The 11,573-nt window shown below is 40.7% G+C and overlaps 1 protein-coding gene across 2 annotated transcripts in view; it reads right to left on the bottom strand.

Moving 5' to 3' along the window:
• The window catches only part of WDFY2 (WD repeat and FYVE domain containing 2), a 148,814-nt gene that overhangs the window by 114,537 nt on the left and 22,704 nt on the right, over positions 1-11,573 (bottom strand). The gene's annotated exons all lie outside the window — the stretch shown is intronic.

The following is an 11,573-nucleotide window of genomic DNA, read 5'->3' as shown; positions in this document are numbered from 1 at the left end:
ATACAATCAGGAACTCAACTAACATTTGTTGAACACAGGCTGAATTAAAGTAAAACAAGCAGAGTGAAAGCGTCTTCTGCAGTCACATCAGGATCCCAGCACACAGGACTCCTGCCCCTCCCAGTGATGAATGGAACCAGGAAAAGCAAATTAGGAGTCACAAAAGTGCAAGAGGGATGGCTCACACCACACTTCTTGGGAACAGAACTACAAATAATCAGGCAAGGCCTGAGACATAGCGCTAGGGTATCTTGGATGAAATCTGATCTCCTGCTTCTAGCAAATTCATTCTATCAGAACCCAGCAGTAATCCATCTACAACTAGCCCAAGAAAAGCGTGTGCCTGGAGTAGCCGCTGATTAAATGAATCAATTTCACTATATATTGGTTTCTCCTAACCTGATCCTTTCTCTAATCCTTCATCCTTTATTACATTATCCCAAAACAGGGTTCAATCACTTCAAAGACGGCTCTTGAAAGGAGTATGAGGTGACAGTGAGAGCACAGTCATTTAATTATGTCTCTCTATTCTGCTCCTTTATTTCAAAAGTGGGGGGGAGGGGCAGCGCTGTGAAGAAATCACTTCTAGAAATTAAAAAAGGATTCACCCCTTTAAAAAGAGCTGCCTATAAAACTAACTGTTGTAGAAAGCCAGAAATGACCACAAGATTGGGAGGACAGGAACCACAGAATATCCAGAGGGCGTGAGAAAAAGCTAGAAATAAAGTAGCTTCCAAGTGCTGGCGGGATGTGCGTTCTGACCAGCGGCGTGCTGGAGAGATGAGCGAGTCGCTGATGAAACTATGATGAGGCCGAAAGGTTAAAACACAAACAGTTGTTGAGAGGCGACCGTGTAAAAAACACAAAAAATATCAACAACTACAACCAAGGAAAGTCACAGGTGACTACTGAAAAATCGGTGAAGAGATTGGAGCTTGAATTAACTCACTGAATCCTCATAAGGACCCCTAAGGATTAGGGGCTATAATCATCCCATTTTAGAGATGAGGAAAGTAAGGCAGGTGAGCGTCCACCATGCGTCACTCCCTGCCCCTTCTCCGGACCAGACTCCCTCTCATCCTTCAACCATGGCTCTCACACTGTCTGTTCCTATGGTTTGCCCAGGACTGCCCTGGTTTGTCTGCTGTCCTGGACTACACAGTAACAACTTTTTTTTTTCTTTTTTCAATTGTAGGAAAAAACACATAACATAAAATTTACCATCTTAACCATTTTTAAGTGTACCTTCACTTTGAAAAGTGTTGCAGTTTGGATTACTTGATTACCCTTCTCGACTTTAATCTCTACTGTAACTGTTGACTTACCTGCCTCCCTGACGGATCTGTGAGCTTTAGGAGAATGGAACGGTATGTCCTGCATTTTTATGCACGCAATCCAGCACAGTACCAGGCATACTGTTAGTAAATGTTTAATAAGTGAACAAACGAAAGAATGGTATCCTAAAATCCCCACTGGTTAATTTTCCTTTTACTGCCTTCCCCAGGTTCAGAATTTGAAACTTGTAAACTGTTCCAGCTGTCTCCAACTAGAGAAAGAGCCAGTGGGCTGCAGAATGCTGTCAATGCATGTTGCTGGACGAGGACGGAACAGTCAATTACCCAGCAGTGGGCCGCCACAGGAGACGGTGGCTGCAAGAAATGTGCGTGGGCTCCTACATATGTGGACAGATTCACAAGACTGAAATAAGGAACAATAATTAAAACAAAGAAACTACCTAAAGAAGGGACTCAAAACAGAGAGGAATGTTAAGTGCTCCCCTTAAACATTCCTTTAAAAGTCAAATATTATCTTTAGGGATGCCAATACTACAAAGCTCCACACTGTCGGCATACGGCCTCCTGGAGTGAGCAGAAAGCACCACACAAACGTGCTTGGGGTTAATCTCGCACCCTTGTGAAGAGGGAAATAATAATGACCTTCAGTTTCTGTGCGATTTTATAACCTAAAACGCACTGTTTAATACGAGGCTAAAGAACCCATCCTCCCCTTCCTCGCTCTCTCTTCACCTCCACTCCCCGCCACACACTCCTGGCTTTCCACATCTAGTTAAATTGAGCAAAGAGAGAAAACAAAATTAAGAAAAAAGGAATCGAACGAAGTATGTCCTTTTGTTGATTTAAAAACAGAAAATCCCACTGCATTACTAACTGGGACAGTTTAATCATCATCATATTAATGGTGAAGTTTTTTTTTTTTCTTTCAACTGCTCCACCCAAGTTTTTGAGTCACTCGTACCACGTGGCCACTCCAGAACCAAAATCTACAACTCTTGGTATTTTTTCTGATGGCAACTGAATTTGTGCCCAAGGGAACCCAACAGGATGAATCTGGCCAACCATCTCATCCGTACTTTAAAACTTTTACCCATAGAACTGAGGCGGCTGCCATCTTATTATTTGCAACTGTTTAAGATACGAAGTCCAGAGAATCTTCAATTCAAAATAGTCTTAAACAAGGTCCCTTTAATTCTTAATGAAGAGAGCATTTGTGTGCTACTAATGTACTTGTACTGAACATGACCACCCCCTATCTATCAAAGGGACCTGTTTGCCTGGACAAGGCTTCTGTTAGAGCAGAAATGCAAGGGTTGGGATCGGGGTGGGGGGCAATGAGAGGAGGGAGACACGATTTTGCAGCAGGAATCTCAGGCTTTAGCCAGAGAACATGTATTTTTCTAAATCCTTTAACTTCAGTCAACATATTGAAGCCAACAGGACTTGCTCATCAAGTTATATATGGAAAGGAAGTTCTGACCTGACAGGATGAGGAAGGAGGGAGGCCTGGCCCAGAGAAGTGGGAAAGTGGGGGCTGGAGTCAAGAGAGGAAGTGGGTGAGGTGAGTGTGACCCAACCTCCCCATCATGGCAGGTGTGTGCACAGGGTGAAGGCAGGAGGGTGTCTCTACGCTTCCCATTTAGGATTCTGGCCACCACACCAGCCCCGGGTCCCTCCTACAAAGGAGACTCTGCTCCAGCGAAGTCAGACAGAACTGCGGCTGGCATTTATCTTTCACCCTTAGGCCCTTACTTTGGTTTCCCCAAGACCCAGCAAATCCTGCCTGGATGGAAGCGGGCTGCAAGTGAGCTCGTGCAGCTGGGAAGGGGTGGTTGAGGGCCGCAGCAGTGCCTGGTATGGGGCAGCATGGTGCCACCACAAGACTGCAACGGACTAGAGCACTGGGCCACAAACCGGATGAAGGATATAGCAGAGACCCAGAGGGGAGGCAGGCCTGCCAGAGCCAAAGTGAAGTGGAGCCCGCCAAGTGCACCACCAGGCATGACTGAGCATGACAAGCAAAAACAGTTCTACCAGCAAGAGTTTTCAGCCAAGGGAGTCATCCCTTGGCCACCTCCAGTCCAGGCAACTGGCCAGGGCGGCTGTGCCACGGCAGAGCCAGAAAGGGTCCAGGGGTGGGTCTACGCATCCCATCCGCCCTCCCATCCCCACTGCACGGCCAGCTGAGTGAGAAATGTGGAGGGAGAGGACATATTACAATCAGAACACCTGACCTGTTTAAAAGTGAGCATTTATCTAAAAGCTACTTAAATTGTCACATCAGACTAACTGTATGGGACTGAACCACAGTTGAGCCACTCCCCCATTTCCATACTGGGAAGGGGCTTGTAAGGACCATCGGCCCAGATTATTAGAAATAGGAAATCATTCTCTCTGCCTATGTGATCCTTAAACACTGTTTCTTCTCACCCTTATTCTGATTGCCCACAATATGAAGAAGAACAAGGAAAATAGTCCCCAATCCTATTTGAGGGACTTCGGTTCCTTTACTTAATTTTGGAAGGGCCAGGGGTAGAATCTCTACTAACCACTTGCTGGAGTTCTTCTTTCCTGTCTGTTGTTGGAGGTGGAAGAAGGCCTTGTGAGGAATGAGAAAACAGACAGGTGAGAGAGAGGATGGAAAGCCAAGGAGAGAAAGCAAGACACTGTTTGCTTTTCCTACGCTGAGCTCTGCTGCTCACCGCTATGGCACAGTTAGAGACGCAAAAGCCATCATGGTTTGTTTACCTCTCTAGCCTAAGAGGTGCGGAAGCCCAGGAGTCTTGCGGGCACTGCCCCTCCCCTCTTCACCTCGCCCTCTTCCAGGCCTCACAACAGAGACAGGCAGGGAGGGCCCCCCACCCCCACCCCAGCCTTTATTGTTTTGCTCTAGCCAGGCTCTCGTCTTCTAGAACTGTGATGTTCTGCATTTAGGGAAATTCCAGCCACATTCTACGAGAATATGGGTTAGTCACCGGCCGACGCTATATCCTAACAGTGAGGACTGGGCATATGACATGAGTGACAGGAACAGATGGGGAGGTTCCTTTTATACAGAGTAGACAACAGGCTGCATTATACTCTACCATAGGAAACCCTCCAAACATCCACTGATCATGTCAAGATCCATTAATTATTTGTAAATCACTGAGTTCTCCAGATTAGGGACGAGGTAGCACAAGTGACTGAGTCCACCAGTTCACCCATTCACCCGTCCCTTTACACGGCCAATCGCTTAACTAACTTTACTGCTACACCTCGTGGGTCATCGTCATTATACGCAGGAGAACAAGATACTGGTCCTGCCCTCAAGAAGCTTGAAAGCGAGCAGCAGAAACAGACTGGTAGGGCACCATACTGTCTTAGTTTATTACCAGTATCACTGGGACTAGCTGCAGAAACAGGCCATCTGTTAGCCTAGAGCAGACTTCGAATGAGGTAATGTGTCATAATACAGTTCTGGCGCACAGTCAGTGCTCAGAAAGAACCTTAATTATCTTTCATATCCTCTCTTTACTGATACTCTTAAGGAAGTGCTGCCAAAATGTAGCACTAAACCCAGGTGGCCTGAGGATGAGGACACAAAATTCTGTTGAGTTCATAGAGTGCTTGTCACTTGTACTTAAAGAGGCATCCCAAACTCTGAAGTAGTTGTACTCAGCAAAGGTGTGACTGTTCTCTTCACAAAAGTTTGGGTTCTACCGTCAGTGCCAAGACTGCTGAGTAAGGGTAGGAGAAATTATCATTACACAGGAACATGTAGGCAGCTTCATCGTTTACAATCAAGCTTCTTAAGTATTACAGAGAATTCAGAGATTTTTCCATTTAACAACTAGAGTTTAAGAAAGAAAAATAAAACCAAAACATCAAACAAGTTAGCACGGAAAATTCAAGGCCTAGAAAGTTGGCCTACATCTCAACCCTATCAAGCTATGCACACATTTCATGGAATTTCTTGAGATTCAACCCATCATTTTGTTAAAGTAGAAGGAGAGATTTTCTGACTCCTCCTAGGAGAAAGGTTTGTCTGTCATATTCCATCCTGAGGAATTTAAGGACCTAAAAAGTCTGCTCATTTATGAGAAAACAAGATGGAACTTTATGGCCAAGAGCTGAGTCATAGGGGAAGGAAAGATAAAAAGACTGAGAGAATTACGCGGAGAGGAAGGAAGATCAGAGAGAGAGGAGGAACTCCATCATGCCCAGAAGAGAACAACTTCCTACTAAATGATGGCCATCACAATAGTAAAGAACTCTGCATTTGGACTTCAAGTGTCTAGGGGGTTGTCTATAAAGATGTCCTTTCTGTTAGTGGAATGTGCCTTCCCACTCATCTAAACCCAACAAGCACAGCTAAAGAATTAGTTATTAAATGCATCCCTGATAACTAGCATAAACAGGAATTTTTATTAAATAGATTAAAACCTCATTAAATGTCCATCAACAGATGACTGGATAAAGAAGATGTGGTATATTTATACAATGAAATACTACTCAGCCATAAAAACTGACAACACAATGCCATTTGCAGCAACATGGATGCTCCTGGAGAATGTCATTCTAAGTGAAGTAAGCCAGAAAGAGAAATAAAAATACCATATGAGATTGCTCATATGTGGAATCTTAAAAAAAAAAAAAAAAGAATATAAATACAAAACAGAAATAGACTCATAGACATAGAATACAAACTCGTGGTTGCCAAGGGGGCGGAGGGTGGGAAGGGATAGACTGGGATTTCAAAATTGTAGAATAGATAAACAAGATTATACTGTATAGGACAGGGAAATATATACAAGATCTTATGGTAGCTCACAGAGAAAAAAATTGACCATAAATATATATATATGTTCATGTATAACTGAAAAATTGTGCTCTACACTGGAATTTGACACAACATTGTAAAATGATTATAAATCAATAAAAAATGTTAAAAAGAAACTGCATCTAGCTAAAAAAAAAAGAACCTCATTAAGTTAGAGTTTTGTAAAAATACATCAAAAGCCTCACAGAAATTTCCTTTATTAATAAACACTTTCTTCATGGAGTTAGAATGAACAAAAGGAGGAAGAAGATTTTCAAAATATTTATGAAAAGTTGTCACAAAACCTTACTTTAAAAGTACCTATCCACACACTATTCAGAGAATGTAGATTGGTGAAGCCAGTATGGAAAACAGTATGGAGGTTCCTCAAAAAACTAAAACTAGAACTACCATATGATCCAGCAATCCCACTCCTGGGTGTATAGTTGAAGAAAATGAAAACATTAATTCAAAAAGATACATGCACCCCAAGTGTTCATAGCAGCATTATTTACACTTGCCCAAGATATGGAAGCAACCTAAGTATCCATCAACAGATGAATGAATAAAGATGTGGTATATATACAATGGAATAATACTCAGCCATTAAAAAAATGAAATTCTGCCACTTGCAACAACATGGATGGACCTGGAGGATATTATGCTTAGTGAATTAAGTCACACAGAGAAAGACAAATACTCTATGTTATCATTCATATGAGGAATGTGAAAAATAAAATAAACAAATGAATATAACAAAACAGAAACAACAGACTCACACATATAGAGAGCAAAGTAGTGGTTACCAGTGGGTCGTGGGATGGCGGGTGCAAGACAGAGGTAAGGGTTTAACAGGTACAAACTACTATGTATAAAATAAGTAAGATACAAGGATACAAGGATACATAGTACAGCAGAGGGAACATAGCCAATATTTTATAAATTTAAATGGACTATAATATATAAAATTTTGAATCACTATGTTATACACCTGAAACTAATACTGTAAATCCACTATATCTTTTTTTAAAGTACCTATTCACAAACAAATCTTTTTATCTTTTACAAGTTTAGTAAAGTGATGTGAACTCAACAAACACCTGTTCATTCAATATATATGCAAACCAGTTCTTACATATTTAAGAAATTCATCTAGATTAGTATAAATTACTGTCTCTATAAAAATAAAAACACTTCTAACTCTGTGCCAGACACTGTTTTAGAAGCTCATCTCACAGTTCCCCAATGATCCCACATCCTCTGATCCTCCTTCTTCCAGGCATGTGGGAGGATGGCACTTACCAGGCTCTTTAAATTTAGGCGTGACCCTGAGACTTGCTTTGACTGATGAGGTGTAAGTGGAAGGGACGTGTGTCACTTCTGGGAACAGGTCTATAAAAGCCAGTGCAGGATCTGCCAAGTCCCCTCCCGTCCAGATGAGTGGCAATGCCCAAGTTGGTGGAGCCTCTGTAAGCCCACCAGCTCTGTTAGCAGAGCCCACAGACAACTCACAATAGCCATGAACCATGAGTGAGAAATCAATCTTCGTGATGGAACCGCTGAGATTCGGAGGCTGTTTGTCACTGTGATATAATTCAGCCTATCCTGACTCATATAAGGTGGTTGAAAGATACATAACATTTCTTCTCCAGTATTCCGTCATTCAGATTGTTCATTAATCCAGACTGTTTTCTCCTTATCACATCATCTGGTCCCCTCAACTCCCAGAAAACAATTCATAAAAATCACTATTAGCATGTTGGCATTTTTATAGAATTTAAAATGTATACATTCCTTTATTTTTTTAAAATTCTTCTTTAAAAAGTCATTATTGGTTTTTTAAAAAGGTAATTCATCCTTGGAAAACATACACCCACACACAAAAGTAATTTGCCCTTGCAAAAAATTCAAATACCTACATATAAAAAGTGAAAAATCATCAGACTCCAATTCTTTTATATGCATGCACAGAATCCCTTTTTAAGGGGGGGAGGTATCACAAAAGTAGTATACATGTTACTTTATAACTTGTCTGCTTAATAGTCCATAGACAGCTTTCCAGTTAATAATTATATTGTATGGCCATCACATAGTTTATTTAACCATGTTCCTACTGATGGACATTTTGGCTTGTCCCACATTTTTATTTAATTGCAATGCTACAATAAATAGCCTTATAAAATAATGCCATTATTTCTATAAAATTTATCCTAAGAAGGGGGCCTGCTGAGTCAAAGGGTATGTACATTTCACATTTTGACAGGTACTGCTAAACTGCTCTCCAAAATGATGGTATCAACATAACACTATTGCCAATAGTACATAAAAGTATCTTTTCTCCCTAGAATTTTACAAAACTCGGTATTATCAATTTTTAAAAATATCTGTCAAGCTGGGAATCAAAAATAGAGTGCTCAGTATTTTTTTCATTTGCATTGCACTTTTTCAACTCCTTTTATCTGTTTATTTTCTTCAAAGAAATGTCTGCCTTTTCATATTTTTCATTTTTAATAGATGTGTTTTTATTATTTACTTGTTGAAGCTTTTTATCTATTACCAATATTAAGACTTTTTAATCTATATTGCAAATATTTTCTCCAAGCCTTCATTTGTGAATGCTGGGTTTCAACATAATGATTTCTTTTAAATTAATATAATTAAGTTTGTCAAAATTTTGCATTATAATATCTGGGGTTTCAAGATATAATCCTTTAAATTAATTCCAAGCTTAACAGGCTATGAGAACACTTCCACAAAGAATACATTAATCTTGCTTTTTTAGCTCTTTAAATCACCTTGAACTTACTTTATTCTTTTATATAAATGTGTATATGACCCATTTTGAGTGCTGAAGTTTAAATAAGATAATGCAACCAGAAACAACCAGCACGGCATCTAGAATGCAGTAGGTTTTCAAGAGATGTTCATTTATTTTATTCCTCCTAAGTCCTATTAGTTTAGAAACAACAGGCACATAATTCTCAAAATATTTTCCATCAGAATTCCAATTGTGTTCAGGGTGTTGACAAGCCAGGCCGAAACAACTGCATTTCCCAACCTCGTGTATAGCTGGGGGTGGCAGTATGACACAGTTCTGGTTAATGAGATGCAAGCAGAAGTCACTGAACTGAGCTTCCAGGAAGCTCTTTGAAAGAGAACAGGCACAGCTGGTACATGCCTTTTTGCCATCTGCCCTCCTTCTTCTCGCCTGGAAGGCAGATGCGATGCAGGCTGGAGAGCAGCCATCTTGAGACTTCGAAGTGACAAGATCATGAAGGATGGCCAAATAGAAAGGCAGAAGCAGTTTGGGTCTTTGATGGCTTTGCCCAATCCTGGAATGCCCTTCCAGACTTCTTTTTACAAGAGGAAAACAACCCCTTTACTTGTCTGAGACATTATTAATGAGTTAGGTTTTCTGTTAATTACAGCAGAATGTAGTATCTAAACTACATGTCACGGTTCACCCAATACTTTCATACAAATCTTAAAATACTCTCCATTTTCATGGCTTGAGATGGTCTCTTGAAGAACAGCTTTGCTAGTTTGAAGGGAAAGTTCTCCATTTACGGATTTACTTAATTTTAAAAGGAGAAATCAAATCATTAAGCACTTCAAATAGAAATCTAAGAGGACCCTTAAGGAGGAGTCAGTAATCAGCAATATATGGTGTCACCTGTGTTAATCCTGGTGTTAAATTACCCTCCTCAGGACACCACACAGCTCATTTTAGGTGTAAAATAAAATTTTACGGACAAAAAAATTTTCAGTGAAAAACAAATCACAGCATTGAAGGTATTCTTAATAATTACAGAAAACTGAGTTTTAATTTCTGTCATTAATCAATCCCCAAGATTTGGGCTCACTTGTAGTTTTAAATGAAATTAAGAATAAAGAAAATATTCCAGAAGGTGCCCAGTGAAAGTCCCACCACTGTCCAAGATTATACTATTCAAAGTATTTCACTGGAGTAGGAAGGAAAAGAACAAGCTGAGGGAACTATTTAGCTACTTTGCTAAACAGCTGGTGCTATTTTTAGTGCTCTCACTTCAGCTGGCGGGCCCCCCACTCTGAAGGAGCAAAAAGGCCAAGAGAAGAGCATATTCTGCCTCCCACAGAGGTCCTGGCCAACATGGCTGTCACTTCAGCTTGAGAAAGAAGGGAGGCTGGAGACACTCACTGTCACCTCCAGGAGGCAGGGGACTTAGTCACTGCTTCCACCAAGAATAATTCTCTTTTAGAAAAAACCCAACCATCCCGCATCAAAGTGTCTTTCACATGACATTAAATATTTAATTGAATTCTGCAACTATAAATAAACTCCTTTACTCGACTGAACACTGTCCTGATTTGTCTCTGCAGGAGGAAGGAATGTACCACAAGCTACTGATCAGTCTCTACCCTCGCCTGTAAGCGGGAGGGAAAGTGAGAGGAGAGTGGGGTGGAATGCAGAAAAGAAAGTCAAAGAACTTTCTGTAAATGGCCGCGCAAAGAACATCACATATATGGCCAACCATAACTTTCCATATTAACAAATGTCAACACAGCTACCAAAGCCAGACATGTAGCCCCCACTCCCATTCAGTCCAATGGGTTGCTCAGTTATTATTTTAATTCCCTTACAAATGAACCATACCACTTCTCAGAATTTAATACAATTCTTAAAATACATATCCACAAACTCAGGAAGAATGTAACAAACTTTTTGAAGTATATATTCACAAAACAGTAGAAAAAAAAAGTAATTGTAAAAGGACTTCCCTTCAAACTGTTAATTTGTAAATAAAGTTCCAATTTATGTCAGCCAAGGTAAGAAGGTAGGTAACAATATTAGTGAGAATTTCAAAGCAGCATTTGTCACAGGTAATCAACCACAAAATAGTCAGGAACTATCTAAAATGCATTTCAAACACAAATACCTAAATTTGGTAATTCAGTTCCCTCCTAAGCAGGGAGGTGGGGCTGTTTATAGAGAAACTACACAGTGGACCAGGAAGACTAGATGAGGAAGCAGAATGCGTGTTTCATTCTCCTGGCTTCAGTAGTGAAGTCACTGTCTAATGATGATCATTCCATTTAAAGATCTGGGGGTCTGAGTTTCCTTGCCTGTAAAAGGGCAATGATACCAGTTTCAATTAGGATGCTCTCAACTGGAATAAGGAAAATGTATTCTCTGGTAACAAGAAGTCAAGCAGTTCTAGGGTTGGTTAATTTGGGAGCTGGTTCTTTCTCTTCCACCATGTTCAACATGCCAACTTACTACTTTTTATCATCACGAAACTGCTACAGCAGCTCCATGTGGTCACATCCAGTCAGGACATCAGGCAGCAGTTAAATAGACAATGTTTCCTCCTGTGTGTCTGGAAAAAGAGGCGACTTTTCTCAGATGTACCTCCCTCCCTTACTCTCAGCCGATCTCCTCTCTCACATTATTGGTCGGAAATGGGTCACATGCCTATTCTTGAACCAATTCCTAGCAA

This window comes from Camelus ferus, chromosome 14, assembly GCF_009834535.1.
Source record: "Camelus ferus isolate YT-003-E chromosome 14, BCGSAC_Cfer_1.0, whole genome shotgun sequence".
NCBI lineage: Eukaryota > Metazoa > Chordata > Mammalia > Artiodactyla > Camelidae > Camelus > Camelus ferus.
This window is presented reverse-complemented; position numbering and strand designations above follow the sequence as displayed.